The sequence below is a fragment of the Volvox carteri genome (assembly GCF_000143455.1).
Source record: "Volvox carteri f. nagariensis unplaced genomic scaffold VOLCAscaffold_14, whole genome shotgun sequence".
NCBI classification, from domain to species: domain Eukaryota; kingdom Viridiplantae; phylum Chlorophyta; class Chlorophyceae; order Chlamydomonadales; family Volvocaceae; genus Volvox; species Volvox carteri.
The window spans coordinates 780,915-789,289 of NW_003307557.1; positions in this window are offsets into that span (position 1 = coordinate 780,915).

The window sequence follows — 8,375 nt, forward strand, 5'->3', positions numbered from 1 at the left end:
CGGAGCTACAACAGCAGACGCCGCTGTGGCGTTGACGGCGGCGTTGGCAGCGGCAGCGTCGACAGCGACGTTAGCCAAGACAGTTCAAGCGGAAGTAGCGACGACCTGTTGAAGGCAGATATGCCTGCTGACGTCACCGTCAAGGAGCTGCAGCCTAGCGGAGCTGCTACAGCCGAAATGGCTGCTGAGCCTATCGGTCCATCTGCTACTGCTCAGGTCGAGGGTGGCTCAGGCTCAGGCCTAGGCATGGGGCTTGGATTGGATCCTAGCCCAGGAACGTACCTTAAAGTCGGTCCTGGGGAACGGCACAACGAGCACGTCGCAGGCGGCATTCAGCCGCAGCTACAGCCTCCTCTTCTGAGCCCATTCGTCGTACCATCCTCTGCGCAGTGCGCTACAGCCGCTGCACCTGCAGCCCTGGACGCCGCTGGCAGACCTGCGGCGGCGGGTGCGGCCGCTGCTGCCGTCCCGGCGGCTATGAACGTGAATCTTGCGACTGGTTTCGTAGGGGCCCCGACATCGACTCCACCGGCAAGGGGCGGCGGCAACAGCTCGGGAGGTAGTGAGGTGGTTCTCCGGATGGGTAGTTCCGATGAGCGCCTCACACTGCTTCTGCCGCCGCTGACCCATGGGTCCGCATTGTGGCCAGGGGACCAGCAGCCTGCAGGCCGCAGCGGAGGCGGCGGAGGTGGCAACAGTACGGGAATACTGCCTGCACTGGCGGCGCCAGCGGCGGGCACGTTTCTGATGGGCACCGGCCTGGGAGAACCGGCGGTCGTGGATGCGGCGATGGGTGGTTCTACACATCGCCCACGCAGCCATAGCGGCGCTGGGGCCGCTGCGCAACCCGGCGAGGCCTTGCGGCCTGTCGGCAGCGGTTCGGGCGCGATGGGATCGGGGACCGGGGCTGTCCACGTGGATAGCGGCGGCGGAGGCGGCGGTGGCGGAGCAATGTGCGGAGGGGACAGCAGCGATAGTGGCGGGGCCGGCGGCGGCGGCGGCGGTGTCCCGAAGCGGCGGCGGCAGAGGGATGCCGTCAGCAATGAAACCGGATCTGGATTGCCCCCCTTCGCTCTCGACCTCGACTTGGGCCTACTACAACCGCCGCCACTCGCGCTGCAACAGCTGCAGTACCAGCAAGTACGGCAGCAGCTGCTGCTGCAGCAGTTGGACCTACAGCGCCAGTGGGAACGAGTACGACAGCAGCAACAACAGTTGCAGCAACAGCAGCAGCTGCTCTTGCAGCAGCAGCAGCAGCAGCAGCAGCAAGGAGGCTCCATCACACCACCACCCACATCGACACCATCCCTACCGGCTTTCCTTCCCGTCGGCCCAGTGGCATCATCAACAGCTGCCGGACAGGCGTCCGTACTGAGGTACCGATATTCCGCCCCCATGTCCAAAATAGGACATGGGATTGTCCGCTTTGGCAGCTTAACAGCGCGACCGGACTCCGCCGCCGCTACTGCTGCGGCAGCAGCCGATGTTAGTAAGGCCGGCGGCGGCGGCGGCATGGACAGCGTCGGAGCCGGCCGTGCGCCCGCGCTTATGGCACGTACCTTTTCAGATACCGTTAATGGGCTTGGTTCCGCTGCTGCTTCTTTAGCTTCTGTTGGCAGCGGCGGTGGCGGCCGCGGCCGCGGCGGCTCCGCTGCAGCAGATGCTGGCCTTCCCCCCTGCCCCACGGCTGGGGCTATCGCGGACGCCGTTGTGTTAGGGGGTATCGACGGAGGAGGTGGCGTCGTCATAGCTGCGGCAGGGCCTGCGGTCGGCCCAGGTGCATCCGCGGCTGCGCTGCAGCCGCCCGTGCTACAGCCACCGCTGCGGCCGGAACGCCTGCTCGTCCCCCCGCCACCGGACATATTTGAGCAGCTTGATGCTGGCGTTGACGTGGAGACGCTGCTGCTCGCGGCGGCGGATGACAGCGCCGGCATTTCCGACGGCGGTGTCCTGCCCACTGCCATCGGCATCGGCTTGGGCCTTGGCTTCTCGGATGGTCTCGGAAGCAGCGGCGTCGTCCCCGGTGGCGCCGGCAGTGAGCTGACGGGGCCGCATGAACTGGCCGCCTTGGCTGCCGAGTGGTCGCAGGAGCTCTCCGATTATCCCGCTGACACGGCGCCCCTGGCGGCGGCGGCGGCGCCGCCGCCGCCACCGTCGCTGCCAGCGTCACAGCCTGGTCCCCTGCCTTTCCAGGGAGGGGCATCGTCAATGCCGCTGCCGCCAACTTCGGTAGCGGCGGCCGCAGCGGCCTCGGGTGTACCGCACCTACTTGTGCCGCCGCCGCCGGCGCAGCGGCTGTCCTTCCCTGGCGCAGCCGCAATCCGTGAGTCTGTCCCGCCGGCTTTCAACCGTTTTTCTGATGAATCGCGCCTATTCGTAGTGGGCTCTACAGTCGCTGTGCCGCCAGGCCTGTTTGCCACTGGGTCAGCTGGCGGCTCGGCGCTGGCGGCGGCAGCGCCGCCGCCGCCGGTTGGGGAGGCGATGTCGCCGCCATCGTCGGGGGCGTTGGAGGTACGACACACGGCCGTGTCGTCTAACGCTGCAGGTGCAGGAGCCGGAGAAGATGGAGGTAGAGCAAGACAGGAAGGAGGAGAAGGGGGAAGAAGCGGCAGGCAGCACACTAATGCAGCCGGCTCAGCTGTCGCGATGAGATCCTCGCAGACCGTAGCACCAGGCAGCAGAGGTGCAGCCGTCCTACAGCCCATGGGTATCACACCACAGCAACAGCAGCAGCACCAGGAACAACAGCAGCAGCAACAACAACAACAGCAACTGCGGCAGCAGCTGTTGCAGCTTGTAGACACGGACTTAGATGCCGCAAGCTGCTACAACCTTCCGGCATTTTTTCCGGTTTCCGGAGCAACCACGGTTTTACAACAGCCATCTGTTTGGTCCGTCAGCAGCAACAGCAGCAGTAGCAGTGGCATGTCGCCGTTCTCACTTCAGAAACAGCAACTGGAGCAACTACAACAGCAGATACAGCACTTACAGCAGCTACAGCACCAGCTGCAGCAGCAACTGCAGCAACACCTGCGGCAGCAGCAAGAGCAGCTAGGGGGCCGGGGATCACGGCAAGAAGACACAGCGTCTCCCCACGGCTCGTCGCTACAGCTACAGCTGCAGCTACAACAACATATCCAGCAACAGCAACAGTTACAACAACAGCTACAGCAACAACAGCAGCTACAGCTGCAGTTGCAACAGCAGTTGCAGCTTCAGCAGCACCAGCTACAGCTGCAGTTGCAGCTACAGCAGTACAAAGCGTACGGGTACCCCAGGACATCAGCTGCTAACCCGCCCAGCGCGGCCCGCTCCGGATCAGTTTCCTTTGTGCGCGCCAGCGCCCCCGCTCCGGAGGTAGAGCCCCTCGCTGGGGGTCAGGCTGCTACTGCCACAGGCTCGCGCCGTCAGCCATCGTCTCCTCAACTTCAATCTCTTGCCGCCGCCGCAGCAGCAGCATCAGGAGCGCCTAAGTTTCTGCTCCCCATCAATCCGCTTTCCTTCATATCGCTGTCGCCGCCGCCGCCGCCGCAGCAGCAGCACGGTGCGGCCGCCGCCACGGCTGCAGATTACCGTATCGCCGGCGGAAGCGGTGGTGGCGGACGCGGCGGCAGCGATTGTTTCGGGCAGCCGTCGGGTCGTGGAAGAGGCTCGACTGGGTCACTTCCGTGGCTACAAATGCTGCCAACATCGATGTTAATTCATCCGTACATGTACGGCACCGATGCAGCGGCGGTCGTTTCGCCAATGCACGGCAGCAGTGGCGTTACGACTGCGTCGACGCCGACGGAGACGTCCGGTGGCGGCGGCGGCGGCGAGCCCCGTACTCTTAGCAGTACTGCTCAGGCTATAAGCCGTGTGGTTTCATCAGACAGCAGCAGCCGTGGCAGCGGATGGGCGGTGCGCGGCGGCGGCAGCGGCCTTGTCAGCGGGCAGCAGCAACAGCAACTGTACGACGCCACCGACGCTGCTGCATGGGCGCTGCAGCAGCAGCTGATGCTGCGCGCCTCGGAGTCGCCGCCGCCGTTGCTACCAGCAGCGGCGGCGGCGGCCACCGACATCCAGCCTCCTGTCGTACAAATGCTTCCGACGCTGCTATCTGGGCCTCTGGCTAGCAGCCCGGCGTCGGGACTGCTGCAAGGCTCGGCCATGCCGGCGGCAGTGTCGGCTGCCGCTTGTAGCCACTACCCCGGCGGCGCAGTAGTGCCTCTAGATGGCATGAACGTAGGCCTTCTGGGGCGGGGAGGAACGGCGGGCCTGGAGGCTTTGGAGTTATCGGGGGCTTGGACGACGTCCGTACAGCAAGGCGATTCCCTTCAGGCCGCCGCAGCCGCCGAGCCACACCTCACTGTCAACATAGGCAACAACATCCCAGGGCCCGCAGCTAGGCTCCCACTGGGCTCGGGCGGCTTCAGGACGAGCGGGCCGTGTGGAAAGAGGGCCCACTCGGCCAGCGGTGGCGGGGGTAGCGGCGATACGGACGTCGAAGTGGGGGCGCTGCAGGCCAAGAACCCGAGCAGGACGCGGGTGGCCGTCGGAACTGATAGCCCCCCAAAGGGACAGTAGGGATTAGGAGCTTAGGAGTCGCAGCTGCAGCAGCAGCAGCAGCTGCAGTATCAGCCTAGCAGCAGCTGCTGCAACTGCAGCTGTGTGCAACTCCAGCTGTGTGCAACTCGACCTAATTAAAAAAAACGGGAAAAAGAGGGAAAAGCCGTTGTTGGTTGGGTGAAACGCGGCCCATGTTCTCGATGCACAGATCCATCTGTGGGTATCTGGCTGCGTAGGTGCTGGATTACGATTTAAATTTTGGACTGGATTTGACTCTGGATCTGGAACCTGGCTTCAAATGGATCCGGTACGGGGCTTCGGATAGCACATTATGCGTTGCAAAGCGATGTGATGTGACACAGGCGGCGAACAACCTGCGGTACACAAAATGAGTAGCATAACAGGCGCCCAGGGCGCAGCTACAATTCGTTCATCTTTTTTCCTGTGTTGTGTTGTGCACGTGCACGCATACGTCGTCATACGGCGACGTGCATGTGCTCTGAATGCAGTGGTGGTTTATTCACGGATACGGCAACGAAAAGCAAACCGCACGAATGCTGGCGTTCTCCGTACGGCACTTTTCCCTATGCATATGTGCACGTAATTGTCCGCGTTTGCGTTTACACCTTGCTTTTCTTTGCGCTTATGTTTGCTTGTGTTTGCATGTATGTGTGTGTATATGTGCGTATAAATGTCACGAACCCGATTCGCGTGAATAGGTGTTGTGCTGGTCTGCAAGTCTCCAGTGGAATTATAGTTTTACTTTGAAGCCCGTTTAGGCAATTTTAAGGCCCGTAAGAAGAGCTGCTGCTGCTGTTGCTGCTGCTGCGGGACATGTGGATGCGTGAGTGGGTTATTTTTTAAGGGATTTAAGGGTTTTGTGTACATGTCACTGAAGTCACAGCTACTGGGCGATATCAGCACTTTCCTTTGCGCACAAGCTCCGTTGCTAACAACATGACAGTATGACGATGTTATGACGATATAACAATATGAATCCCTCACGTCTGTGCGAACCCGGCTTCCGTGGTTCTATATTTCTGCGGCACTGTTTATGCATGTAGCTGCATTTTGCACAATTCGCGTATGTTCCTTATCTGTTTAATTTAAAAAAGATGATGAAAATCGGCATCGTCAAACCAACATGTCGACGGTGGTGTGTCTAGGGGGTGGGGTAGGCTGGGGGAAGGGGAAGGGGGCCTCGCCATCATTCATCCCCGGCGGGTCCCCAGCCTCCCGGGCTGAAGGACCGCGGAGGAAGGGCAGACCGCGGATAACGAAAACCCTAAGTACTTTATATTTGACGTTTTGTCCTGCGAATTCAGATATGTTTGGATGGAGCAGATGTTTGGATGGCGCAGAGCCGCGGCCTCTCAATTTGCTGCAGAGGGAGCAAAGTTCATAAAGGGGTTACTATGAGGTTCGGTCATGTCGGGGGTTTGGTCGCTGACGACGCAGTTCCCATGCGGGACCAGAGCCGCAGCGCATAAGCGCGCAAAAAACTGTTACACTGGTACGACAAGTACGGCAGTGCTTGCCGCACTTGGAAAAGAAGACATGGATCTAAAACCTTTTTAACGTTCTGGTTTTCCCCTCAAGCTAAGGACACAGTAGGAGTAGGAAGAGGGTTTTGTTTTGTGTATGCATGCTGTGTGTAGACGAATGAATGATGCGATGGACTGATGTAGTTTCGGAGGATGGGGGTTTCGGAGATGATTTGCGCGTGCCGCGTGTGGCCTTTCGTTGCCTCTGCGCTATCGAATTTATTTACATCGTACGGCAGACAAGTATGTACTGCTGGAATGTTAAAGTTGGTATGCTGCTGCACTCGTCTCCGTTAATTCTGTTACCAGCAGTCTGTTACTCCATCTCCCGTTGCTGCCTGGATCCATGCATCGCGGCAGGTGGGCGGCACAATACGTGTTTTGCCGTGGGTGGGTGGCCGTAGAATGCTGGGCCGTAGAAAACTTTGTTCTGCTAGGGACCGGGTACCAGATTGGTCTTTTCTATTGAGTCCTGTTGGTGCTGTTTTCCGGCTGGTGGGTGGCTCCGAAGCTTTTGAAGCTCCGAAGCTTTCAAAGCTGCTAGGCTGACATCCCTCTGCATGCGACCAACTGGACCCCACACCCCATTGGAGTGGATGGGACGCCGCGGGACAGCTTAGGACCTTGCCGAACCGGACCGTGCTGGGCGGTGAGGCCGGAAGGCAGGACATGTGTTGATGCTAGGATATCGTAAAGACGCCGGCGCTGGGACGTTAAACTCGCTGCCGTGTCTGCAGCTGTTGTGCCCGAAGCCATCTGCTCGGTGTGAAGCGCTCCGTACAGAAGTCCTGGGCCGTCCCGAAAGCCCCTTTAAAGCCGCAGAATTTACTGACTCTTAATCGAATCTCAGAACCGGTCATATCTGGTAAACATGACCAGTGTTTCATCTGCGCTCTCTTATTTACCTCCAGACTTCGTGCACGGTCGTGTGTGCTCCTTTGCTCCACGAAGCTGGGCCGCCGAATATGATCCTGAATGCCTGACGGCACGGGTGATGGAAAGTAGCGTTTTCTAGACCCTGCTAGACGCTGTAATAAGCGGTGGCGGGATGGTGGGCCTTGCACCAGACGCCGCATACGGCAATTTTAACAAGCGACGGGGTGTGGCCCAGTCCTAAGGCTCACACCTCGCGTCGCGTAGGTCTGTGTGTGTGTGTGTGTGTGGCACTGTGCAGTGGGGCAGAACCGGGACACGTTGGCTGGCAACTGCCTTCCTTGGTAATTGTGGTGATGGTGGTAGCTTGCTGGCAGGCTTGGGTAGGTGTGTGAAGGAGGCGGACACGCTGATCAATTAGGCGCCTCAGGGCTTTCAGGCGCGCGTTGGAAATGGATGAGGAGCATTTTGCAAACGTCGAAAATGTTTTGCAACGCGCGGAGATGTCCGGAACTATGGAATGTTTAAGAAGATGAACTTTCACCTTGGCCGATGTCGCTTAGTGGTGTGTTGCGGGTGTTTGTTGGGGGGGAGGTCCCAATGTTCAAGCTGAGGAGGAACCTAGATTGCACACAAAGGCGCGAACCCTACATGTGTTCAAGATGACTGAACCAGACGGCCATATATGTGCGTGTAAGGAGAATGGGTGTCTGGTCTAGAAGGTTTAATCTTGCCCTGGATGATGAGCAATGCTCCTCGAGCAGCAGCCGCTGGTGCCCCATATATATGTCCAAAATAGGTAGTGGACCTCCTTTAAATACTTTTGTGCGGGTCCAGCAATGTCAACCAGAAGCTCTTGGGACGATGCAATGCCATGCGCGGCGCACAATCCGCAACCCCCCAACCATATCTGTTATACTATGTGGGCCATTGGACTCCACCAGGCTGTTCCCGACTGCTGCGTTAAAGCGACTGCTGCGTTAAAGTGACTGGTGCAGTTAGGAGAACTGACAACTGCACCAACCCGTCGGTGGCATCCGATTCCAAGTAATAATACGCGGGTAAGTTTAGGACAAATTCCTTCTCGCCCTACTTTAAACAGCATGCATGCCATCTGCGGTTTTTTTTAAGCTCGACGATCCCCCGCGACGTGAACACACACTAAAGAACACACACAGCCCACCTGATGTCACAGAACCACAACACACACGTACACACGCGAGTACCTCTCACGCGCTCACGATCCTGGAAGCACTGCATCGTACACTGTATCTTCGAGAAACCTCATATCCGTGTGCACTACAGGTTTCAATCCCGCTCCGCGCGCCGTCCATGCCATGGTTTCGTGACCGACTGCGCGTGCTCATTTCGTTGAGGAACATGCGCGTTTGATGCCATGATGCGCTTTAG